Genomic DNA, 27,256 nt, shown 5'->3' with positions numbered 1-27,256 from the left:
AATAATTAAGGATGCGTTGAGAGAACTCTGCTCCAATACGCTCACACCACAGCCTCAGATGACACAGCCCTGGCAGCTTTGAAGCTTTTTCTGCTTTTTTCCTTCCTTTGATGCTTCCCTCCTGTTGGGGTCTGGGGGCTTGGAGAGGCAGCCACTCCTCTAGTCAGAGATACACAGCTGCCTTGCAGAGGGCAGGCCAGCCCCTAATCATGACTTCTTCCCAGAAGATGTTTAGAGCTAGACTTCTAAGTTAAAAGCTGAACAGAAATGAAATTTAAATAGGAAACCCCAAACCAGGACTCCGCAGAATCAGTCTATAAGACGGTGCAATAATCACCATTGTACAAAAGTGCAAACTAGCCAGATTTGGTGTTGGAAAAAACAACCTTAATGCTATTAGCTACTTCCATCAACCCCCACAAAAGCACATATATAAGGTCAGGATAACGCCCCCCCCCCCCCCCAACTTACTGTCAGTAACATTTAATGAGTGTCACAAGCCAGCACAGTCCACAACCTTGTAAATGACAGTGGAGCATCATTGTTCCTTCCCTCAACCCACTCCCCACTGAAATTAACTGCTCTTGGTTTGGTCAGATGTGGATAGAGCTGTGTTTGACTACTAGCACCTGCAGACACAAGTTATTTTTGACCACAGCCGTTCTGGTTTTTACTGGCTATCAAGTGGTCTTCAGACTGAATTCTGCTTCTAGTGAAACAAGCTACTTAATGTTCTGAACTCACTGATTTGGGTTTTACTCTTAACATCTTGTGGGACAGATCAAGACCTGAAATCATGCGAATTCCTCATATTCTGCTCATTTTGTTTATTCTGTTTTCAAGGAAATGAGGACTTGACCTTTTTCCCTTTTGCAAGACCTTTCCACTGGGACTGCATTCAGTGTAGCTGCACTCCTGAGAGCAAAATTCCACTGAGGAAAAACCTCAAGTCACCGACAGCTTCTCGCGATTCCCCGGGACGCTGCTTCCGCACCAGCGCCGCTCCTGTTCAACGGGGTTATTCACCCTGTTCGCATTAACTCGACCAAATTTAAGAGAAACGAAGTCCCAAGGCCAAAACGCGCCTTCGCTGCTAAAACCGTTTATTGAATGGCAGCAAGGAGCGGGGAGGGAGGCAGCGGCGACTCAACCCCGACACCTGCTGGCGGCTGCCGGGGGAAGCCGCGCTCCCCGCCGCCGGTGGGACGGGGAGGCCACTGCCACCCGCGCCTCCTCCCTCCCCCATACTGTCCTGGGGGTGTGTGTGTGTGTGTGTGTGTGTCTCCTCCTACCTATTACGGATTTTGGGGTGGGAGGGGTGTGTGGGGGGAAGTAACCCTCCCGGAGGCGCCGAGCTGCCGGGAGAGCCCGCGCCGCCGCGGCCGCCAGGGGGCGCTGTGGGCCCGGCCGCCGCGCAGGGCGCCGCATGGCGGCGAAGCCGGACGCCGCCTCCCACGGGCCCCGGGGACCCCCGCAGTCCCCGTCGCACACCCAGGCCCCGGTACACCCCCGCAGTGCCCCCCTCCCCGGGACCAGGCAGCCCACACCGCCTACCGTGAGCCCCTCCGTAGGGATCTCTGGGCTGGGAACCGCTCTTACTGCCACTGTAAAACTTGCTATGAAGATAAAAATAATAACAAATCACGAGATACCCAAATAAAATGTGATGCGGCAGTTCAAGCTCTCCTCCGTTCCTTCAGCAAACTGTTTTATCTCCTGAGAACAGTCTGAAAACAGACACAACAGACCATTTTTGCCAGCATTTACACAGATATCAGCTAAAAGGGCACGGAAGTATCTCTTTTTTATACAGAGGCCAGGTGTATAAATAAGGGCATCCGAGCCCCAGCAACAGCGCTCGGAGGTGCTGCAGACAAAACCCAACCCACAGCGAGAAGTGAGTTGTCGGATGCTGTGGGAGCACACCCTAGAGATGGGGAACTGGGATCTGCCGGGCACATCTATCCCCAGCTGCTGTACATCCCCCCAGACCTGGGCCACGCACCTCCAACTGCTTTTTACACCCTCCCCTAGTTATTTTCTGTACAACACAGAATGTGCTGAGGGGAAACTCCCAGGGACCGAGTCCTAGAGAAAACCCGAGCAAGTAAGTAAATCTTTGCCCTGGGCCAATTTCCCATCAGCATCTCCAAGGAAGGGGACGTAGGACCAACCCCACCAGTCAGCCCCTTCCCCAGGGCACCCATCCCAGCCACTCACTACCCTTTCAGGTCTAACAAGAGCTCAGGGCCAAAACCTGCGTTGGTTTTTTCCCCTCCTCTGAGTAAATATTTAAGGCCATGTGCATGCAGGAGAAGCCCAGATAAGTCTTCCCTGCACAGGAAGCCAGCGCAGCTTTGATTGCAGGAGCCTGCTTGTGAATGGGGGCAGAAAGAGACAAGTGATCTGAACCAGACATGGAACACGCTGTGTTTTTCTTGGGTGGATTAACCTCCAAAACGCCACAGCAGATAGGCTAGAGTACACCGCACTTGCTAAGTCAAGTCAAGCTAAAACAAGGCCCTCCCTTCCCTCAGTCCTCTGACCAGCAACAAAGCCACAGACATGGGTAGCAAGTTACTGGTGTCACACCAGAACATCCAACACTTGATGAAAAATAAAATTTAAAAAAGACATTTCACATTATGCCTCCATAAATTGAGACTTTTTTTTTTCCTCCCTTTCAAAACACTGAAGCAAAACACTTTCAAAACACTCCCTTTCAAAACACTATGTTTAAAAATCCTTCTCCTTTGCCAACTGTCCCAACTGCCACTTCTCAGATTAAGGTAATCCTTACATTAATTGGATTACTAGATTCCCTCCAGCATCTTCCTGAAAGCTCCCCTAAATTTACTACTTTCCATTGCCAGGAGGTCATTAGCTTACCCACAGCAAACACATGCCCACCACATTGCGGCTTTATTGAGAAATGAACCTTATCCCTCGTGCCAGCCTCAGTCTACCCTGTCATCCCCTGGTATGACAGGAAACAGAAAAATCCAAAAAAGTTGTTTTAAATCGAAGATACCAAAGGGTCATTGCACTCTCCCCCCCAGCCCAATCCAACTTTGCTTGCTGCCAGTTACCTTTGAGCAAACATTAAAGCAGCAAGATGCTATGCACTTGAATCCTGCCACCATTCCTAGGGAAACTACGAGGAAAAAACCAAGTCCTTGCTAAACCCAGCTTAACAGAATACACACAAGTACATGTGAATTGGTGTGTCAGAACACACAGATTTTAGACAGACTTAATTTCCAAGACTTTTTACTGCTAGAATATACTTTTTAAAATCAGATTTTATGGGTTTTTTTGAAAATGTTTCTTTACAAAATATGGGAAGCTTAAAAAAAATATATATATACACAGTACTCCACCATGCAACCATATTCAGTGCTGCTGAATATGTAATTCAGTGTTTTTCCTTTTTATGAACACCCAAACACTTGAAGGTATTGTTTTTTGTGTTTTACTTCTTCCTTGTTTTTGCTGTTTGTTTGTTTTAACAGAGCATCAGCCAACATGGCAAAGACTCATTCTTCAACTGCCAAAAGCATCACTAGTATAAAAGTGATGTCAGCACGGTTTTGTTAGTAAAGTTGGCCTTCTCTCTGAAGAGGCAGAACGTACACATTGCCAGGTCAAGCATTAATGGAAACTATTGTTAGTTTACTTAGGCCAGCAGCGTGAAAGCTCGTAAGACAAGACAACGTCAAAAAAGACCTGGGATCACCTCAAACCCTCACTCCAACTCACTTCTTCTGAAGATCTATACACTCAGAAATCCAAGCGATGAAGACACAGCAGACGTAATCACAAAAAAAGGATTAAGCCTTGGCTTTTTTGCCCTCCTCCACCTCACCTTCCCCCTCGCTGAGTTACCTACACATGCACTGGAACACCATATTCTGCAGAAAAAGATGTGCCTGCAAGATTGTGAACTCAATGAAAAACAGGCATTTTGCACAGTCTACCCTTCCAAATTTAGTCATGAATCAACTGTCATAACAGAATTTGACACAAGAATCTGAATCTTTTGTTACTGTGCCAAGCCAGAGTTTTGTCTACTACTGTAGTTTCAATACTGCACGTAGACTCCACGAGTTATCTGATCAAACCCGTATTTATACTTTTAATTATCAAAGCAATATTTTATTCAATTATCTCAGTGAACTGGTTTAGTTTTCCTGCTTACTTTCTCAAGTAGCTGCATTCTTCCTGTCTACTTCATTTGAAATCATGAGAAAACTCTCTGAAAATGGATCTTGACCAGGATACACAGAAAGAACAATACTGAAGGGCAAGTATCCTTAGTTGATCAAATGTCTTTTGCTATAGGTTCTACAAGTTACAGAAGTGAAGTTTATACCTTCAAAGTATGGGAGCAAGTAATGACACGGTAGGTCCAATTAAAAAAAAAAAGCAATCAAGAAGAGTAGCTAAAATGAAAGCCTTGGAAACCACTTAGTGGATGCTACCAGCCACTGAATAATAGAAAAATTTAGATTGGAAGGGTTCTTTGGAGTTCACCTAGACCAACCACCTGCTCAAATAAGGGCTAACTTCAAAATTACCTCAGGTTGCCTTCTGAAGCAATTGAACAAGAATAGACAGAGCTCAAAATTCACGAGCACTACTACCCTGACTACAACCACAAGTTGGAAGGTGCCACCTGAAAGGCTCAGCCTTAGGAAAGCTGAAGAGCCGTGAACAAAAATGGTGCAGACTTCATATAGACCTCACAAATCAGATCAAAGGCCACGTGTTTCTGATCCCCCACCCCCAACTAGAACAGCACGAGTTATTTTCTAGAACAGCAGAAAGGAGAAGAACAGAGCATCAGAAGAACTAGCAATCCCTTCCCAAAATATTACAGCTCTAAGATATGAGAGAACCAGGAGGAATTGTATGGCCCATCAAGAGCGTAGTTACAAAAGTACAGCAGGCAATTCTTCAGAACATACCTTATATTACGCTGTATTTTAAAAATTACTTTGGCTCCCATAGCAGTAGCCTTTAGTATGTTGTACACTTTTTCTTGCAAGAGTTTAAGCTAAGAAGATCAGACTAGCCTGAAAAATAAAAAGTATAACTAATTCTTCTCCCTCCTGGATGGTTTTAACAAAGTCACATTCCCTCAAGTTTTCCACTGCCGAGGGTAAACAAGGCAGCAGCTGAAGAGAACAAGAAACTCAGTACATGAAACCTTTTCAGAAGTGCCCAAATTAAATTTGAACTGCGGGACGGAGGATCAGAGTGAAAAGCGACTGTAAAAAGCGGACCAAATGCATCAGTCACACGGAAGGCAGCTGGTTCTATAGTACTGTCCCAGATGACACCCGGCTTGCTTGCCTTGCAAATGTAAATACGACTAAGTTCTAGCTCCAAACCACCCAGAAACTTCAAGAACTCAAGACAGTGTAGCTGTACCACCAGCTCATGCTAATGAGACCAAATTAGGTTTTTAAAAACAATGGTCACAAACAATTATATCTGTATGATGGTATTAGGTATGGTTGTATAAGGTATTACGTGTGATATCATGATCCGGGGTGCAGACGGCATTGAAAGAAGGCTATATCCAAACTGCCAAGAGAGATCCTATCTAAAAAAAAAACAACCCCAAGAGACTGATCCAAAACATTAATGCTCTCAGAACTGCAGACTTATGACTAAGTAGAATCCATTTAAAAAAAATGCCAAGTCTGTTTAACAGGCAGCTACAGGTAATATTAAGAAAAGGCAGGCAAAAATTAGAATACTTTGGTCTTAACTTGATGTTAAAAACCTGCCTGTGAATCTACATCAGTTTTATATGCTCTGGTGCTGTTCTGTAACACTCAAATTACCACTTTTACGAAGTCCAACACCTGCATATCTTGGGACTATTTCCTTCGTAACTATCACTTGATAAACCACTGTTTCAGTCCAAATGTTTAGTTGAAGGCTGCCTGAATTAAACCACCAGTAATAAAGTGCAGAGATATATATTTGATGAATAACTCAGTGGGCACTGGTCTCTACAGTCACTTCCAGAACTCAAAAGCAAAATAAAGCAGAAAAGGTGAACAGAAACATTGAGATTAAGAGATGTAGAAATGAAATTAAGAGATGTAGAAATAAATTTAAGAGATGCATAAACGAACATTGCCAATGTCTATAGTTCAGAAAAAGTCATAGAAGAAAGCGTTAAGACTATATAATGAATTGGAGACATCTCTTAACCTTGTATCATCCCATTCAACATTATTCTCAAAACATCTGTGTTACACAACTACAATTTTAAGTATTTTTCAGTCTATTAAGAGCCAGTTACTTTTTGAATCCCAAGTACTCTTGCCTGCACTGACTGCCAATAGTAACCACACACTTAACCGAATGTCTTTCTATAGCTTCTGTGAGTTAAACATTGACATTTCTACTGTTTCAATAACTTGATGGTCACAAAGTTATGAAGAAATTTTCCTTTTTTTTTTTTTCAAATGCTAGTTGTTGTTAGAGCTCAGTCTGGAGTACAACACGGTTAGAGACATGCTAGAAATGTTTGCAATACATGTTTGCTGAGGTTAAGAATAGCCCAAAGATAAGCAGTTGCCTAAACTTGGCAGTTATGAACTGGGACTCTACACGGGCACAAAACATTCTTCTGATGCTCAGACTCATTTGTTCTCAAACACTGACTGTCCCGGCTCCAAAGCCATACAAAAGTTTAATGAAGTGACAATCCCCTGCTGTCACAAAGTTTTGAGAGATTCAGGTCACAGAAAAAAAAAAAAAAAACAAACAACAAAAAAACAACAAAAACACACCACATGGGTAATTTGACACAACAGGAACTCACTGAAGAGAATTAGATAACAGGTGCTGGGAGTTGGGTTTTTCCTATCATCAAGATAAAAAAAAAATCCTATTTTTTCCCAACATTAAAAGAGAAGGCTCACACTTGGTATCAGCAAATATATGTATATTTGATCCTTGAATCTTGGGAAGGATTTAAAGAAAACGTCTCAAACTCATTGTTTTCAGGGGAGTCACCATTCACAATCATTTCTTTCCCAAAGCTCTCAGAAGCTTGAAACATCTTAAGACAAGTCTTACCTTTATATGCATCCATATTAAACCTAAACTTGGAGGGGTAGGTTAGCAGGGAAAGGAGGGGAGTAGCAACACATACAACGTTGTCCATGGCGATTGAGTAACTCTGCCTTTCATCAGCAAGAGTGGCATATTGAATCTATCTTCTATTAACAATGCAGAATTTCCCATTGCATTTGTGGGAAATAGCAGTTTTGCAAATTTAGCATTATTTGATCTCACATGCCATCTATACCATTTCTCCTGAAGCTACCATAATCTTGTAGGTACTGGAAAAACAACTTAAAGTCATTGCAGCAATAAAAGAATTCCCTCAGCTCATAAAACACACCCCTTTTGTTTACAATAAAACACATTTTTTTATTTTACATTTCACTTTCAAAAATAAAGTATACTTAAGGCCTTGTATGTATCAGGAGAGCTCATCAGACTCACTCTGTTTAAAACTTGATGTAAGAACGTTCATAAACACCACTAACAGTAATTTAAGTAAGAGTACCTGTCTGCTCTGCTTTAATTTTATTTATCACCAGTTAGCATAACATGTAAAGGTCCATTAAGTTCAAATGCTTCCATATTAGAAGGCTGTACTGAATCATTTTTCAACTAATTGTAATTAAACAGGACTTTTCCCTAGAATTGGTGATAAATTTCTGAAAGCAGATCATGCAGAAGGGGACAGATTCTTCACAGTTAGTCAGTCATTAAAATTCTTTCATCTTCTTCCCTTTTTTCCATAGATTCTTACTGGGAAGTACCTATGCGCCCATTCATTTTAAAAGCAAAACCAGAAACGATTGCCTTTTGGTCTCTGAAAATGTAAGAGGGTTCTATTTTCAGTAAAGTAGCACTGCTTCACAACAGTACGCAAGACCATTACACTGTCATTACATTTCACAATCATTAAGAAAATGGAACTTCCAGATTAACAAAGGGCAGACAACGATCTGGATATTTCCTCATCACATGTAATGGACAAAAATTAAATGATCACAATTTTAGACTCAAGCTTTACCTCAGTAAGTGTCTCCCTGTCTGCACACAGAAGATATCGAAGACTTTTCATTCGTCTCTAAAATAGCTGCATCTCAGAATTAGCTTTCAATGGAAAGTTACTCTAGCTAATGACGGATACTACCACTATAAATAGTTACTGGAAATAAAGTGTTGAATAAATCGTTAAGCTAAAGGGAAGACTCGTTTTCTTTCTCAAATTGACTCTCAAACACACTAGCCATAATTAACAGCGTGATGCACAAATATTAGCTAATAAAAATGCGAAGAGCAAACAACAGAATTAAGAAAAAACTTAGGAGTTGGAAAGGCAGAGCTGTAACTATTCAACGTATACCAAAATACAGGAAAGAATCATCAACACAAAACAGTAAAAGTTATATATACAGTATAAAGAACCTCACAGATTTTTATTCACTTCTTACCCTAAAGAGCATAGCAAAGAGTGAGAATCTCACACAGCTTCTCTGCCCCCATATCATGGGATACAAGTTCCATGTTTTCATCTAGGTAATTACTACTTTTGTCTTTTGTGAATTACAGTGTTGCCCATTTCCAACTGAAACCAACGCATTTATTAACTTAAGCAAGAAGTATTTGGGCTTCAAGTCATTAAGTATTTCAGAAATATAGGTTAGCCTATCTATAATTAGCATTCTTGATGATTTAAACATGGTTTGATGATTACCAAATTCATCATCTTTAAATAAACACTTATGACTCAGCATCAGCAGAATAGAGACATTTTCATCAACTAATTTAGCTTAAGACTTTTTGGCAAGCACGAATAGGAAAGAACTGATAGCTTTTATAAGATCAGTGAAGGCAGGAATAGGCATGCAAGCATGTTAACAAGTAAAAGGGAAAATATTATCATGAAACTGAACCCAGAATCATTGCAGACAATCGTTCCCATACTCCAGTGTTTTGCATTTTAAAGTGAGTAATCAGTAAGCAGACACTACACAGACAAAAAAAAGTCCTTATCTAAGTATCCAGGTAAGGGACCTACCCTTTTCTTATTACGATTAAAAACTAACATGCTTTAGAAGTCGAGTTGTATCTTGTAGAAGCTAACAGAATATAAAATGCAAAACATTTATTTCAGTACTTAGTGGTCAAAGAGGATGAAGCTAAGGACTTCTGAATCAAAGCTTTAATCCTACAATGGAGCCACAGTGCTCAATGGCCAATGATGAGCAGGAGTCATCTCAGCAAGTCACCTGCTAAGCAAGCCAGGAAACAATGCAAAAATAAAATGCGCTGTGTATCCACAGTGGAAGAACATACAAAGACTGAAAGGACACACGCCTGCCAAGATCCTCAGTGAACAAATAAAACCCAAAATCAGGTACTGGAATTATTTCATCAGCTCATTGTTGTCCAGAATTGAGACTTTCCCACAGCTCTCAAAAATCTGACCCGTATTTAAAGGCCAGATCCAGAACTTTACAGGTCATCTGAACTACAAAGTTCTGTTTCCAATACACTGGTGTCACACTAGGCTGACTGTCAGTCTTTCTAAACACTCACAAAATTATTTTTTCCAAAGATTCATATAATCCTGTACATTAGTTTATTGATAATGCATACACACCCCAATAACTGCACTAGAACACAAGTCATTTTGCATATCAAGTCTTAAAGTCTGTTTTGTCTACAGACTCCTTGGAAACTTGGTTTGCATAACACATTCTTTCCAAAAGACTCCTCTGCTGAAATTAAGATATGGGGTTTTTTTCTTTTATTAAAGATGAGGCAGTTCTCTTCTAGTTTCAAAAACTCAATCTAATTTTTTTTATCTTAAGTTCAGAGAGGACCCTTTCCTCCATCTTCATGAGGCAAACACACCTTTCCACCCTACAGATCTTAACTGAAATCAGTTCTTTCCAGATTTAGTAACCCCCTCACAGCTTTTATATATTGCATTGACTTATTTATTCCACATTGCACATTAAGATATCAGAGACCTTTAACGCTCTTTTCTAGTGTGTTACATCAGTCTTCAGCTACTGGGCTGCATACCGTTCCTCAAATAGCACAAGCCATTCCCCATTTTCCCCCTACATCAGTTGCTGTAAAATAGATGAGACCTTAGAATGATGCCGAGCATCTAATGTGAGCTTCTCCAGAGGCCTGACCATATTTCAAAAATAAAAATAATAAAAAAAGGTGACAAGCATATCTGTACTGGGTACAAGAAGATGGCTAAATACAATAGCATCCTATTTACACAATGCCTGTGACATTTTGAAACAGCCTTGCAGCAAAATATCTGAGGCTCCATAGAGCACAACAGCATCAAACATTTACTCACATGCTTGCTGCAAGTAGCTTTCCACTCTTCCTGGATTTTTTTTTTTTTTTTTTTTTTTTTTGCTTTGGGGGTTTTTTTTGGTGATTATTTCCTCCACTCAAATAGGTGACTGAGGGAATTCATCAAAGCAAAATATTTTTTAAAAGCTGTCAACTTACATAAGATTAAACAATATTACTAAACAACAGTTTAAGTATCTAGAAGGTTTTATGAATGATGGCTTTTGTTCAGATTAAGTTTTTTACGTCATTAAGGAGAAACTTATTATAGGTTTAATATGATTTGCAACCTCCACTAAATCAAAATAGAGGACTATCCCAGGAACTGGAGACACTTAATTACATGCTGCTTGTCTGGATTTTTCTTTAGAGGATGCATTCAGGGAGAAGGCTTCAAGGTCAGATTTAGCACCCTGAATTTTGCCTAAGTATTCTAAAAATGAAGTGTAACAATAGCAAATAAAAGACAATATGCTAGCCAAGAGATTTCATTAACAGTCTGAAAATCGACTTACTAGAAGTCTAGCAGGGGAACAATGCTGTCAAACACAGTATGCCCACTTGAAGTTGTATTTTAAACCAAATTTTATCTTCCAAATTATATATATTGAATGTTAGTGTAATCTCAGACCTCAGAGTTTCTGCAAGCTACAGCATCTGTAAACCTTTACAGATTTCTCCATTATTCCATTCTCCATTATTCCATTCTACTACTAAGTTTCTTATGCTTTTCATCAGCACAATACATTTGAAAACCAGAGTCAGTACCTCCTGAAGTAAATGATCTCAGATGTTCACTTTGAGCTTTAATAAGGAGAGATTTTTCAAAGAGCCTCAGCATCTCTTCTCAGAGGAGACAACCCTTTGTTAGTAGCTGCTGAATCCATCAGCCCAAGAGGGGTGACACAGCCCCAGCTCCCCGCCCCAGGGTCCAGCCCAGTATCGAGACTGAGCACAGGTCGCGCATAGGGGCACACACGAAAACACTAGCACAGCACACACGTACACGGCTGGTCACACGGGCCAACGCAAACTGAGCACGTCAGTAAACACAAGCAGCACCAACAGCCGCCTCCTGCTCCTCTCTGATCAGGGTGAAAGTCCATTAGGAGAACACGTACATACGTGCACACACAGAGAATATGGATACCGCTGTAACTGGCCTTGGGCTTGCTCTCAGGCTCCCTAGCAGCTGTCCCCAGACCTTTGGTCTCCCCAGCTGCCAGCACGTGGCACGCAAGCCCCCTCGCAAACACACCGACACATTCCCTACAGATCCTTCTAGGATCTGGCCTTGGACTCTCTGTCTAGCCAGCAGCTGGCCCCCAGAGCCTCCTGCCTCTGGTTACTTCATGCACAGACAAACAGGGGTCTCACCAGAGCCCCACTCTCCCCAACAGTTGGCCTGGACACCCAGGTCCTCCAGACACACACATTTTGCCCGGACTTCACAGCCACTGAAGTCTCTTCTCCTACTCCCTGGCCAGTCCTGTATCATAGTCCCTGGCCATCACACACCGACATGTGCACCGTCACTCACCCCAGCCATGGGGCCCATCAGCCATGGTCTGACTCCAGCTGCTGGCGCCTAGTTCCCCATAGGCGCACACAGTAGGGCAGCCCCTTACCCAGAGTTTAATGAGGAGACAGGACAGACTGCATTGATCAGGGCAGGGCATGGCCAGACAAATATGTTGTCCAGCCACCCGCTTATAACCAACCAGGTCATTTTACCCCTTTGTCCCTTTATTTTCCCTGTGGTTGTTCCTTCCCCCAACCTTGGTCCCTTCTCCTAAGCATCCCATGATGAGTTGTGTACAATCCCAAAAGGTTCTTCCCTACGTCCCACAGTAAATCCTACCATGACGCTATCTCCTCTTTCCCAATCTGCCAGCTGACCCCACAGAGCCTCGCTGTTTACTCATGAAGTGTCTGTCACCCAGGTCCTCAGGGCTGACGATCTCCAGCCCTGCCACAAGCCAGCTCAGCGGGCTCATTTCTCTGACAAGGTTACGGGGGTTCCCCTGCCTGCCATTGTGCCTCAGGGCTTCTCTGTGTGCACAGAGACAAGCCTTTTAATCACACAACCTATCGCCCGTAATATTTCCAGACAGAACATCCAAAGCCATTCCAAGAGTATTTATCAGAGCCATGAAAATAACATTTCAAAGTTCAAAGCTAATGTGTTTGGAAAATCATCATGTTCACCACTTGTTTTAAGTTGTGGGGTTTTAGATTAAAAAACACAAGCACATCATTTATCAGGTTTAACTTACTCAAGCTGTTGCTCTTAAGTGTCAGGTGCTTGCTCATGTGTAATCCTAATAAACGTTTTCCAACAGTTATCAGGACACTTAAGTAATACAAAAAGCACCACATACCTTGTTGACCGTATCATATTATATTTGCTTTATAAACACTCATGACTGTTAATGTTATTGCTAAGCAACTGGACTATCCACCATACAGTATTTGCATAGCACTGTCTATTGGCAAACAAATGATTTTGAACTCTTTTAGTTCACAGTTCAGAATTACTCACATAAGTAACACTGAATAGATTATTTTTTTTAAACTTTTGATATATTATCCAAATCATCAGATGACAAAAACCTCATTCACCACTAGCATTTAAAAGATCGGAACTGTAAAGAGATTAAAAAGTATGGGAGGTTTGGTTGTATGGGACTTGACAGGAAAGCTGAAGTTTTAATCATACAGCAGCTCCGCAAGCTAGAGGAAGCAAAACTAAAGACATTATCTGGAATTTGCCAAGTACCATTTTATGCCTAGAAAGTGAGGGAACTCACCTCTCCTTACTAGCTGTTACAGCAGCTGTAAAGATGCAAATCTGTTCATGCACAGAAGAAAAAGGAAGAGGAACAGACAAAGAGGAACCAGGGCTGTTTCTTATGTTCCAACTGAAAAGCTGCTCTCTTCCATCGCCTCCCACATATTGGCTTTGCCAGTAACCCTAATTCTGCCCCTTCTCTACCAATACGTGGTGCGATAGCTCTTTCCGATCCCTCATCATTTCCATTTTCTCTGAAAAGCAGAGGCTTATTTTTATTTGAATTAAAACCTCAGCATTTCCAAATTTTTTGATCCCAATGACATAATTTACAATATGGCAAAACAGCTACTATCACTGAATTACACTCTAATGCCCCCTCCCTGAGTTTCTCTGATGTTAAATGACGCATTCACTTGTGCGAGAAATCATACAACAATTCATATTCCGAGAGCAATGAGCTTGGGTCAGGCTGGGCAACCCCACTAAGGGCAAGCAAACCAGGTTCTTGCAGGGTTTATACACGGAGCGACATTTTAACAGCTGTATTTCAGTGAGGGGCTCTGAGCATCTCACGTGACAAACAAGTCGTGCTCTCATCACCGCAACGATGAGCTGAAACCCTGTCAGTCACAGGTACAGAAAGGTCAAATATACGGTAAGAGTCAGCGTAGCATTTTAAATGCCCCATTCTTCCACGCAGAAGCATCATCTCTGCTGAGCGGTGTAAGCAGCCCGTACACTGGCAGAACAGCAGCAGGAGGAGCTCACATATTCCTGTTACTCTCAGGTCAAAACAGTGGGTTATTTTAGAACTACTCCACAAGAGACACGTTTAAAATAGACAGATGAATGATGTGAATTTGGAGTGGTGGGTGAGACTGCAAAAATTCTGATTACCAAGCGTCTGGAATTGAATGCTCTACTAGCTAGAGATTAACCCAAATATTAGTTAGGCAGGTTTTCTACGCACAGAGCTTCAGAAAGTCTACGGCCGCCCACACAACCATATGTTTAGGTTATACCAGACATTGCCAACATAAATCACCTTATTTTTTGGTCTGATCCTTCCCTCATCATTATTGATTTCTTACCTGTACTATTATCAGGGAAGCTATGGAATCAGTGTTAACTGCCTACAGCTCAGCATGGACATAAGTGCAAAGAATCACACAGAAGAGGATATACAAAGATCACACAAGAGAATCTACAACAGATTTAAGTCGCCTTTGCACAAACACTGACCTGTTAGCACTGTTTGTGAAGTTCTAGGACAGAGAATATCTTTTCTGTCTTGAACATGAGAGAGTTTGCTTATAAAAGTCCACATTACAACAGCTGGGGTAGAGGGAGCAAGAAGTGGCAAGAAGGATGTCATACCCACCAAGTGGAAGTGGGCAGCCAAAACAGAAGAATATTGCTACCCTTTTATAAAGGAAAAAAACCAAACCTTCCAAGGTGACACTGTTAAAATTTTAAAGCATACAGCTAACAGCAAGAAATAGAAGTAGAGAGAGTAAGGCTGAGGACAAAAGACACAACTCCCTACCTCTCCAGCCTTACAATGTCTAATTAACATGCACTGCATTAGTAAAAACAAGTTCCTAGTACAAGAATTAATTTAAATAATCACTTCCTCAGGTTAAATAGTTTTATGAAACAATACATATTTAATATTTATGCAATGACAATACCTGGCATCATACAGGCCTGAAGTCTCTGTGCATGATGCACTAGACATCAACTCTGTTTTCATGTTAAAACGTAAAGTATTCTGGAGACTACATCTCAATTTTTTGACGGAGAGTCGGGGAATACAGGAGGAAGTGGTACAAGACAGATCCTTTAAAATACATTACATATGCTTACTCAGATCAACAGCCACAGGTTTTTAAGTTCTATCATAAAACCACATTACTTTTCAATATAACAATAAAAGAACAGAAACAAAAAGCATGCACCATCAGTGTCGATGGGGAACTACTCACATCCTGATATACTGGGATAATTTTAGGATTAGAATGCAATAGTGTCAAATTTGTACTCATTTAATTCCATTACCAAAAATAACAAGTTAGACCAAATTTAACACTATGTCCTGGCACATCCAGATTACGCTAGAACTTGGGATATCACAGTGGTAACATGAAGGCATGAAAAGGACCGTTTCAAGAAGGCATCTTTAGATACACATAACAGTCACACATGGCCTAAAATTCTCAGAAGGAAATATTACAGAAAGAATTAAGAGAATTTCATCAATTTCAATGTTGTGGATCAGAGAACCCCGAATTTAAAGATCCCTAGTCCAACTGGTATGGTTTCACCACTCAGGTTACAGAGGAAATGACTAACATTACATCAACAAGCATCTGTTATACTTACATCAACATTATCTTAACTATTCTTTGTGCTGATTCTCCTTCCATGTAAAATGACAAGCGCAGTACTTAGTTCAAAGTATACATATGAGGGAACGAAAACAAAATTTTTATGGCTCAGCAAAGACCATTTCCTATTCTCACTTACACTTTTAGTCCTATTTTAAAAGGCAGTCAAAAAGACTTCAATAAATTACTTCACTAAATTGTGGTTCCTTTATTTTAACAACTAATCTGCTAAGAAGAACTTTTATTTGGTCTACATAACATCAAAATAAGCTCTAAAAAAGGACTGGTAGAAAACAAGAACTCTAGCCGCAGATTTGTGTTAGCACAATTAAAGAGTTATGACCAAGCTGTACAAGATGTTAAGTCATGTATCTGTACAAGCAGAAAACACGTATTTCTGCATGTGAAGCACCATCTGCAAGCAATAAGCTTCTCTATCTTATTCTGGCCTCCAAAACATGAATAATGGCCTTTCACACAAAAGAAACACAGCTGGAGGAGGTGCCAAGATAAACCTGGAGTACTTGTGTTTACTGTACCAAGTCTCCTACACAATCATCCAGAGTTCCCAGGAATAGCCTCTCCTGGAAGCCTGTATCTGCTTCTCCCTACACATGCCCCAAACTACACCACCTATTCTGATATGCTATAACGAATGGGTTTAGTATAACCCAAAAGCTCTTAATACACCCCAGGAAGAGAGACGTCCAGTTGAGACATTAGAACAGACCCTCTTAACAGCACTGGCAGGACTGCTTAACACCGCATTTAGGGAAAAAGCACTGCCCTACGCACTGTCAACCTTCCAAGCAACAGTGATGCCAAAGAAGCACGTGTTTAGAGTCAGAAGATACCCCATAATTTGCAAGACAAATACAACAGGCAACTATGTCTACCAGAAATACTGACATGCCCTTCAAGGGCACACCAGCTCACAGAGCATAAATTGAGACAAAGATTCCTAAAAAGGTAAGACACCATGAGTTGGTAACAGTGTTAGATAGCACCTGTCTACCCATGAGGACCATAACGTCTCTATGAAAATTCAGTAGCTACCTCTCGGGGAGACTGCACTGCAGTAACAGGTGCTCTGTTAACGCTATATAGAGTTCTTATGCCCTCCCCAAAAATGGGAAATTAAAGTGGTATTAATGAATCCTCTTGAGTCCTTAGATGAATGAAAGGTCTTTTTACAAAAAATCTTTTTATAGATAGCCTCATTACTCAAAAGCATCTCCTCAAAATAGAAATCTTGAGTTGACACTCTTGTAAATAAAACACAGAAGCAGGAGTGCCGCCTCAACGTCTGAATGAACTTCTAAAGAAAAACAATTTCAATAATTTTTTCCTTCCAGTGGGACCTTTGGTCTTAGTCTTACATACCGCTATGGTTGTGACTGAGAAATACTCAGGTCCACCGTATCTTAAGTTTAGAAAGTACTGAAAAATTAAGTTGCAGGTCATATTACGTCATTACCATTTCTAGAGGACATGATTCCACCTTCATCAAGCCCTAGCTTGACTTTATTCCAAGTTTCACTGAGCTAGCTCACACAGGTACTAAGCCATAGGAGTGGAAAAGCCACCTCTTGATAAGTACATCTAGTGTTGTTTTGTAACACAAGGAAATCCCTTCTAAAAAAAAAAAAAACACATTTACAAATACTTTTTCTGACCCAGGCTTGCACATCTTTAAACAAGTTAGTAACGTATCTATTCTTCATCACTGCAATAGCTACCACAAACAAGCAGATTCAGCAACTTATTTCTTTAAACTTCACAATTTAAGATCAAGAAATAAAACCACCAAACACCACAAATGGTTTAAAAATCCATACTGCTTATATAAGCTCTCTCTTTTACTTAAAATACAAATCAGTGACCACCAAAACCACGTTAATGCTTTATTTTAAAATGAAAGAATTAACTGACTTAATGCCTTGTTAATCAGTCTGTGCTCAGCATTTAAACCTCACCGCCCTTACAGGGCAAGAGCATTCGGGTCAAGTCATAAAAGCAGCACAGAGGAATAACAGATGGCAAAAAAAGCTTCCTACAGCCCTGTTTAGTGACAGAGGAGAACCACCGCTGCAATGACTGATCACCCCTCCTTGTGGGGACCAAACCACATTAGTGCAGAATCATCACGAACATAGCATAAAACTACTGTTTTGAAAAGCTGGGGGAAAAGTTATTTTGAAAGCCCTTATCTATTTAATAATTAGATGCTTGGTTTGATGGACTTCAAAAACAAGAAATTGAAGTTCTGAGTCCCCAAAGCTGTTTACAAAAGTGATATTCTGCACCAATATGCTATATTTACCTATATATTTACCTATATATATTTACCTATAGAAATATATAGGTATATCTATATATCTATTTATATAGAGGTAGATGCACATATCTCACTTGCACAGAAGAACACACCTGATGCTCCAACATGCTCTTACAGGCTGAAGGAGTTTGGAGTTGATATAAATTCATGCTTTTAACTTACCAAGCACTTAAGAAGATACCAAAAGTAATGGTTTTGAAGCTGTAGAAAACAATATCCTCTCTTACTGAATGTTCTCACTTTAAAAATAGTGATCTGCATCCTTAACTCGACCTCCTTAAAACCAGAAGGAATAGCTTCCCCTGGAATCCTCACAGAACTTGTTACCTTAGTCTGCTTTCTGCAGGCAATCACATTAGTTGCTTTAGTTTGAGCTTATTTTGGTTTTAGCTTTCATTTTAAAGGTCAGTATGAGTGACTAGTGCTATGAGGCAGCTTTTTAAACACATTTAAGACATCAGAATTAAATTTACCACTTTTCTTTCACCCTTCAATATAAATGTCACACAATATACAGTATAATCTTCAAAACCCCCACAATCTACTGTTATTCAACTACAGATCCCTTTGTTACCTGACAGATACATACTTGTCTATATATATATGCACACCCCCACACATATAATGCTCATGGGTTGGAAAGATATATTTTGATTTCTTCTATATACAGGAGCATAACGTTTGATATAAACCACTAAAAATATATGTTTAGTTCCCTTACCTGTAAGAAGGCCTTAATTTAGTAGAAGTCTAACAAACACACAGCTAAAGCTGTCATAGCACAGTAGAGAAAAAAAATAAACTTTTAAATATTTAACTAAAAAAAAAAAAAGAATCTTTCTACTACCTTTACAGGAGCAAGACACTACTACAAACCCAGTCAAAAAAAATAAGGTCAGTGTGCTAAGTAAGACAGGAACTAGGCAAAAAGGACAGAGAGCTTATTAAAAGTAGATGGTCTTCACCAGCAAAGTCTTACACTACTCCTAAGTACAAATTATTCCATTTAAAAAAACCCTCAAGCTGTGAGGAAGAAAACAGGGTAAGCCCCCCAGTCTCTGAAGATAATTATTTTTGTGTCTTGTTAAAAAGAAACATAGTATCATACATTATACTATACTTTATACTATAGCTCTCAAACTCCACCTTAGTGGGATTTCCGTCTTAATGAAATCCTTGTATGTCAGCCTATGCTTAAGTCTGAATTTCAAGGGAACAATTTTCAACTTGGGTGCAAATGAGGAAGCTCCAGTTCATTTGGGGTGTAGATAAAAATCCTTGCCTTATAAACCAAATTAATTAATACTTGTACTGAAATACCATCCATGGGTCTTATTAAATAAGCAAAGTCTCCTTCTTGGCATTGGGGAGGACGACCTTGTTACAGGTCAAGGCTTTTTTTTTTTTAAAGTATCGAGGTTACTGTATTTAATAAATTAGGTTATGGATCATATTAAAAACAATGAATTTTCCAAATTTATCTAACCTGCAGGAATTCTCTGATGGGTGGGGCGAGTTTGCTAAGTAAATAAAATCTCCTCATTGTGCCAGAAATTAAAGAGGAAACACAGGGGCAAAGAAGAGGGAAAGAAATACGGGACACTGGCAGTTTTATTATATTTGCTTTTAGCTAGAACAGAAAAAAAAACCACCTCCTTTAGGCAACAAGGACACCCTCCTTGCAGAAAGCCAGTCACTATGTGATTTACTCCAGTGCAGTCCAACAAAGTTTTCCAAGGAGGAGTGTCCTGAGAAAAACCAAATATCACATGCCAATCAAACTGGTGAGACTATTCACCGAACCAAGGCCTTACACGACGTGGTTCTCAAATATCTCCACTCTAAAATTCTGCACTCTGCACAGAGAAACAAATACGAACAGCTAGTCAAGTCATAACATCTTGCATGTACTTCAGTATTTACATAAAGGCAGAAAGGGGAGTTTCTTTATAAAGTACACTGAAACAGAGCAAGCCAGATTTTGAAACAGTAGGCACTCCAAGAAGGACATAAAACAGATGGTAGTTCAAGGTGACAAAATGTGACAATATAAACCATTCACTGCTTAAGAGTAAAGGCAAGTGAAAAACCTAGATTTATCTCATCCATTCATATATGGTGTTCAAGCCATTAAAAAAAAATATTTAACTTACAAGGTCAGAAGGAATGGGCAAGGAGCAAAGCCCTTTCTATCACTATTATATTGCCACCAAGATTATAGTTTTAAAAAGTCTTTGAAGGAGGCAGAAAATTAATCTGAAACAATAACTTAAATTCAACTACAAGCAGGAATTTGGGTGTTAAGATTACCTGGAGAGACAAGCAAAATGCCCTGCAGCTGAAGCACTGCCACACTGGAAGCACTGGTTTGACTGCTAGCCATGGAGATACGCTCCAGTCTTCCAAGGAATATGCATTTTTGGAGAACAATATGAGGACTAGTCCAGGAATAAAAGCTTCCTTGATTTTTCTTAAGTATTTATTCTCTGAACAAATGTAGTATTACTGTTCATCTTTCCCATTTGCAAAGCTGCTTTATTAAAAAAACAGTGCAGAGCTAGTTAAAAAGGAAGTATTACAGAGACCTGACCAGCATACTCTTTCAACAGGAATAGATGGGAAAAGTTTCAAAAATGGATGCAAATACAGGGAAGAACATCTAAAAAGAAATTTTATAAAATTTAGCACTAAGACAAGGGAACAGATACTTAAAAGATATCACCAGTACAAGTACAAAATGTCAATACAAAAATCACTTCTTTGAACACTCCTCAGCATAATACATAACAGAAGAAAGCATTATTGTTCCCTAAAATACCCAAAGAAAATAGTTTCATCTGGTGCTTTCTAAATACTGTTTAAAAAAGTTCAGAGATCAATTAAGCAATGTATTAAAAATATTAATTGCATTCTAGGATATTAGACAGGTAAAACTAAGAAGAGATTAACACATGAAAAGCTAAAAAGTTTGTTATAGCCCATTCTCATTTTTACTACTACTCTTAATTTATTAGGAAAGGAATTAATGTAAGTTCTTACTGTGAATGTCCCTATTCTTATGTCCCCATCAATTTTTTTTTTCATCTATTTTTAACTTCAAACAGATCCAACAGAGGGTTAACAGCTTCCGAAGATATACAAGCTCCTAAAAAGTTACATAAGGCTAATGGACAAGTCCAGGAGCTCTTCTTACTTGTCCTTACTTTCCCCTTAAAAAAACAACAACCAAACTGCACCATTAACTCAACTGTTTTAGACACTATTAGGTGATAAACATAACCAGTGCCCAAGTCATAATAAAGCTTCAAATAGCCCCTTATGCTTTATCAGACAGCAGAGAACCTAACTACACAAGCTACAAAGCAATAGGAGTCCAGACTTCACTAGTGTCATTGCTTACGGGGGAAAGCTTAGCTGTTGCAAGTGATTTTCTGTCAAGTCTACAGCCTGTTAAGGGAGAGTTGCTACGTTAGCTGGCTGCTTGTTACTCTGATTCCTGGGCTGTTCCAGTACCCGACTCAGCTTCAATTTCTCTGCAGTCCTGAAGTCATCCAGGAACATCCCATCTGTACACAGCAACTGTGCTGAAGTCAGCTGTTCCTCATTTACTCTTACGTGCTCTGGTCTGATTTCAGCTCTCCATCATTTATACACGTTCTCAAAAATGACTTTGCAAATTAATTTTTCGTGCTTTCCTCATCTAATGCATGGTACTACCAGAGATCAGGAAAACATTTTAAAAGGTATTTCAAATTTTACTATTCTGAAAAGTTGCAAACTCATGTCAGCAGCAGGTGTGTGAAAATTTCCCTCAATGTAACAAATGAGAACAGAATTAAACTTCTACCTTAAGGAGCTGAGATTTCCTGATTTTATGACCTAAGCTTTCTCCCAGCCACAGGGAACCAAGCTTTGGAAAAACTTGTAAGAATCTGTTATTTATCAGTAATTTCAGCAAAATGACACGTCCAAACAGCCCTTCCATTCTTTCTGTAGCCCCACGCAAAGAGTACAGAACAGTGTCGTCTAACTTGTGTTTTGAACAAAGGTTTCCTACCAACAAGCAGCAGAAAGTCTGCAAGCTTATACTGCCTAGGCAGTTAAACCAATGTTAATCAAGGTAACATCCTGAGAAAAGTGCATAAGCTGAATCCCATCATATTTTTACTAGTATTAAAACTATGAAAATACACTGATCCACCATATAATCTACAGCTTCTCCATAGCATTGTTTGACAAGTCTTTTGATTTTTCACCAAAAAGGCTAAAACCAAAGACAGAGACGGGTAATTTCCTTATATGCCATGCCAGTAATTCTGAAGATTACTTCAAATGGTATTACTTTCTGAAGAGTGTCTTTTCCGAATAGTAGTTTACATTTGCTGGCGATCTTTCTGCATTTATATTATTGTGATTTTAATGTGGGCTCTAAATTAAATAATTCCATCCAATGAATAAACCTCAGTTCAAGTCAGCACAAACCTAAGTTTGGGGAAAATCTATTTAAATCACATTTGAATCTTCAGAAGTCAGTTACAATCACGTTAAATACATTTACAATCATAAAAGTTTCATTATTTGTTCAAATGCTACTTACTTCGGAATTACAGATGATATCTTTATTTGAATTTGGCAAGAGGGGGTCAGATAGTGACCCCTCTCTGCAATCTCTTATAACCATCCATCAGGATTAATTATTTTGCCCCCATAAAAGTGATACCCATTTGCGTCTTCACTTACTGTACTGTCACAGAAGCCTAAATCCCACAGATTTTCCCAACCTCCACTTGATCAGTATATAGAAAAAGCAAGAAACATCAGTTTCCAGCAGGGAGAGAGAAAAGGAAAGCCACTCGTGTGACAGCGGATCAAGGAAATTAAACAGTATAGGACAATTCATTAGAATAGGAATTTTATATTCTTTAAAAAAAAAAATAATCAGCAAGTGATCAGGGAAGCATCACTATCATCAGTAAAAGAAACACAAACTTAATACGGTCTTCAAAACCATTTTTTAAATAATTGGTAATGCCTTCCATGCCATTTAGACAACCCAGCTTCTTAAGTAGCAAAACCCAACAATTCCTGAAACAACCCACCAACTCACCTCATGTTGCTGATACCAACTTATGGACCTGGCTTAGGAACTGTGCAGCCGCCAATTCTTCATAAAGTCCATGCAAGAAACAAAACTGGAAGGGTTCAACCGTTTGTTACCGTCGCTTTCAGAGAAGGCCTTTTTCCAGTTTTCAATTAAAAACACTTTTCTAAACTAACCCTTAAATCACATTCATTCTTTGAGGGATCAGTAACAGAGGTCTGCAAACCAATGTATCAATCTATTTTCCTCAATAAAAAAAAAAAAAAAGAGCTGAAAAAGGACTTTTGTCACTGCTACCTTCTCAAATCCCAATGCCCTGCAAATAGGGCTGGCAAAGTGAAATCCAACTTAGAGCACACCCCTGCTGATGGAACTAGTCTGGCTTTCAGAAGTTCATAGAAAACTGTTGATCTTTTGTTACCCATCTCCCTCACTTTAAAGCACGGGAATGTAAACACCCCAGAACCTACACTCTTTATTCTCATTTTCTTGTTTATAAAATCAATAACATTATCTGGTTTACAAAAGGAACACATTTTTTGATACATCTCCCTTCCTTAAACCACTCTAAACTGACAAAGCATCTCTCACATAAATGACAGGTTTAGCTCTAGCTGAAGCAGCAACATTAGCAAGATTTTCCCACAAATTTCCTCATCTTTACAGAATACTTTCTCACTCTCAAAGCATCCCGTTAACAGAGAAAGAGTTGCAACGTAAGCCACAGAGGGTGGATGGAAGGTGGAAAGAAGAAAGCCACTCTTTCAGGTTAAACAAGATAGCTCTTCTGGGACAGGAAAAAAGGAGCTGTCAACAGCCAGAATTTTATTGACTGGCTATGAAACAATTAGGAGGAGCTGGCATCTGGTCAAGAAGATGTAAAGGATTACGTAAAGTGAGTTAGGTAGCTCAAATGCTCAGGGAATCTTAAAGAGAATAGAAAGAGGAAAAACAGGAACACCACAAGTCTATCTTGCGAAATTCTATTAGTACTGGGGATTAAAAACCTCTAAACTCGTATGGTGTTTTTCCATGTTTCCTGGCATTCTGGAGTCAGTCAGAAGTGTCACTCGGTACTCATACAATTATGTTAAGTACAATATAAACAAGAAGAAAATGGTTTTAGACATCTTTATTATTAAATAACACAAAGGCAGGAGCTATTGCTCTAAAGATGTACCAAGAACCAAGGATTCCAGCTGCAAAACTCAGAGCATGATTATAATATGCTAACACAACGCTGACAGACAAGAAGTATCAAAATACTGACTGCAGAATAGCAACAGGTTTTTTGGTTTGGTTTTTTTGGGGGTTTTTTTTTTTGTTTGCTTGGGGGCTTTTTTTGTTGTTTTGGTTGGGTTTTTTTTTTCCTAATTGTGACTATGAAGAGGAGGGGGAAGTAAAGTAATTGTAGTAACTGAGACAATAACATTAGAAACAGTTCTCAGTGCCCCTGTTATTTTACTGTAAGTATTGAGCATTCGTAAGTATTTAATGGTCATAAGTTTACTTTATACTACAGGACAAAACAACCAAAAACTGTGGCTGAGACGAATATACCCATTAAGGCACAAAAGACACCAAACCTTAAACGGGCTAGAAGTTAGAACAACAGGTATTTTCAACTAAAAGCACTGCTGGCACAGAACTCTTGCCACAGATGTTAGTATTTATTTCTGAGACTCAACAGATCTTCAGCTTATAACTTCTAGATTACTCCTGTTCAGCACACAATTCATGTCTGTACCTATAATAACTACTCAATTTTAAGGTCACCACATACATATTTCCACATATTGAATTTGATACATTAAAGTGCTTTCTCTTTAAATTTCAAAGTTCACAAGTGTTACTGTGGTTGCTTAGTTTAACACATGGATCTGACTATCAGTTTTCTAAAAATACCAGGTTATAAATTTAGCATTTTACTCAATAACCCCAGAACCAGCAAGACAAAGTTTGATATTCACAGCAAAAAAAGGCTATTAAAAAGCCATCCAACCGATAGCCAAATTTCAGGAAGTCCAGTGAAAATGGCTCACTACATAAGTATGTACTTAAATAGCACCATCTGAACAATTATTTTTAGAATGTACTAACACTGCAACGCATTCCAGCATAGTAAGAAGTCTCAACTGCCATGAAGCAGTAGCCTCAGGGCTATGTTAAGACTGTTCAACAATTTAAATACACTGGTGAATTTAATGAGAGATCTAGGCATTAGTTAGAAAACAATGTTTTGTGGTAACTGATTTAAGAAATTAATTGGATTCAAGCACAAGCATCTGACTAGTTTACTCCAACTGCCTGAAGCAGAAAACAGGAAAATAAAACTGCTCTTCACCTACTGCCAGAGGGTCCAGTTCACCCTCCTGCCACCCCTTTTCACGCTCAGCTTCAGAACAAAGCTTTCCCGTTTCCTAATCTGAACATTAAAAGTAAGTCCTGTTCTTTAAAACTAATTTCCTATAGCAAAAAGAAAAGAGTACACGGGCTTGCGCGTGTGTTGTTCACTACTGCCAAACATAAGGTTTTTATTTGAGATCTCGCAAGATATTTAATTAAGTTTGACTATAGAAATCCCTTAGGGGGTAAACAATTAAAGCTTTCTGCTTTCTAACAAATAACTTTTCACTCTTAAAGAAAAATCTAAGATTTTCCACTTTCATAGCTCTCAAACACTTCCAATGTACCTTTTCTCAACACAAAACCACAGGAAACCTCAAAAGATGCAGTAACTTCCCGTATTGCCCTTGCAACATTTTTGGCTCAAATTTATTTTTAAGTAAACTTGGAGAGGCAGAAGCCTAATTAAAGACCATTTTCACAAGAAGCTTTATTATTTCTCATCATTTAAATGGACTATAAGTAGAAAAGGCTTTACAAATATAACAGTCTGAACCACAGCAGAACCCTCTCACAGATTCACGTGGCATCTCCTATGCAGGGGACAGCAAGATCCGATCACATTATTAGACCTGTAAACTCTTAAACTTGGTTTTATCGACTTGATCTTCAGATAGGAAGATGCCAGGTTTAGGTTTTATAAAAGACATCTTTATGACATTGTAACAAAAGAACCATGGGAAGCCAAACAAATTTCCTAAAGAATGATGCATTTAGAAGTAATTTTCTGCCTAGGCCTTCATTTCTAGGGTGGCTCTCTGTGATGGAAAAAGGAGTCATTTCTTTCCCAATCCCATTTTTGTCAGGAGATCCTGCTTAAGGAAGGCCAAGATCCAAACCCAGTCATCTTCCAGCAACATAAATGGCTCTCAAGATCTTCTGCTGAAGGCTTGTGATGCAGTATAAAGGTTAGAAGGTGTCCTGAAGCAATTTGGAGGGAATGAAGAGGGAGAGAAGAGTCACAAGATGCACCAAAGTAATAATGCATGTAACATAGTTCCAAATGACTTCAACTCAGCACGAAAGAGGAACTGGTAAAATCTCCTTAAAATTTCATTGCTCGTTTTCAAGTGATTCCTTTTGCTAAAAATCAAAAGGAAATTTAAAATAAACTTCCTGTGCCAGCAATGACATAGCTGGAAAAAGAAAGGTCTGACTGTGGGCTACCGATGTTTGCAAGGAAGAGGCTGTTGCTCTGCACAGCGTGAAGCGAGGAAGGCAGAATTTACCTGAGCTGATTCTACTGATTCCCCATCTCCGGGCCTGAGGGATTGCCGATCTTGTGGGTTAGTAGCACACTCCCCTAAATCAGGGCATCCCAGTCTATTTCCTTCACATGGACAAAGAAACAGGACTTAAACCCAGCAGCCACAGGCTCCTCTGAAGGAAGAATGTATTTACATGTTTAGAACTGGGGAACTTTTTCAGTGCTGGGAACCAAGTTGGATTTCAATCGCATTTGGCGGCCTCCACCTTATTGCACATTCAAACCTAGCACTGGTGTAAAGAGACAGGGAGGAGATGAAAAGTTGCGTGGCTATGGCTGATATACAAACACTGGCCATACCTTGGCCCCAGCCACAAGTTTTTGCTCTTGACTTAGTTTCCTGTCTAGAAAAGGGTCAGACAAAGAATGTCATTAGTGCTTCAAAGAACTGAAGTACAAATATGACCCATGGACAGGAAGCTTAAACAGAGGCATAAAAACATACTTTCCAAGTGCCCAGGATATTTTTTTTTCTCCTCTCTCTCTCCCCCACATTTTTTTTTTTTTCTTTAAACTGCTCACACTCTTTCCCTCT

General features: G+C 39.6%; 1 protein-coding gene across 15 annotated transcripts in view; it reads right to left on the bottom strand.

The window, feature by feature from the left end:
• Positions 1-27,256, bottom strand: part of TSC22D1 (TSC22 domain family member 1) — a 96,472-nt gene that overhangs the window by 29,042 nt on the left and 40,174 nt on the right. For 10 of the 15 annotated variants that reach the window (XR_008464690.1, XR_008464693.1, XR_008464695.1 and 7 more), the window contains one exon: positions 1,741-26,375. The exons of 4 other annotated variants lie outside the window; for them this stretch is intronic. The gene's annotated coding sequence lies outside the window, so the exon portion shown is untranslated. Of the gene's footprint in view, positions 1-1,739; positions 26,538-27,256 lie in introns of those variants that run through there. One more of the 15 variants, XR_008464692.1, reaches the window with a different exon arrangement.

Source organism: Rissa tridactyla, chromosome 1 (assembly GCF_028500815.1).
Source record: "Rissa tridactyla isolate bRisTri1 chromosome 1, bRisTri1.patW.cur.20221130, whole genome shotgun sequence".
Lineage (NCBI taxonomy): Eukaryota > Metazoa > Chordata > Aves > Charadriiformes > Laridae > Rissa > Rissa tridactyla.
This window is presented reverse-complemented; position numbering and strand designations above follow the sequence as displayed.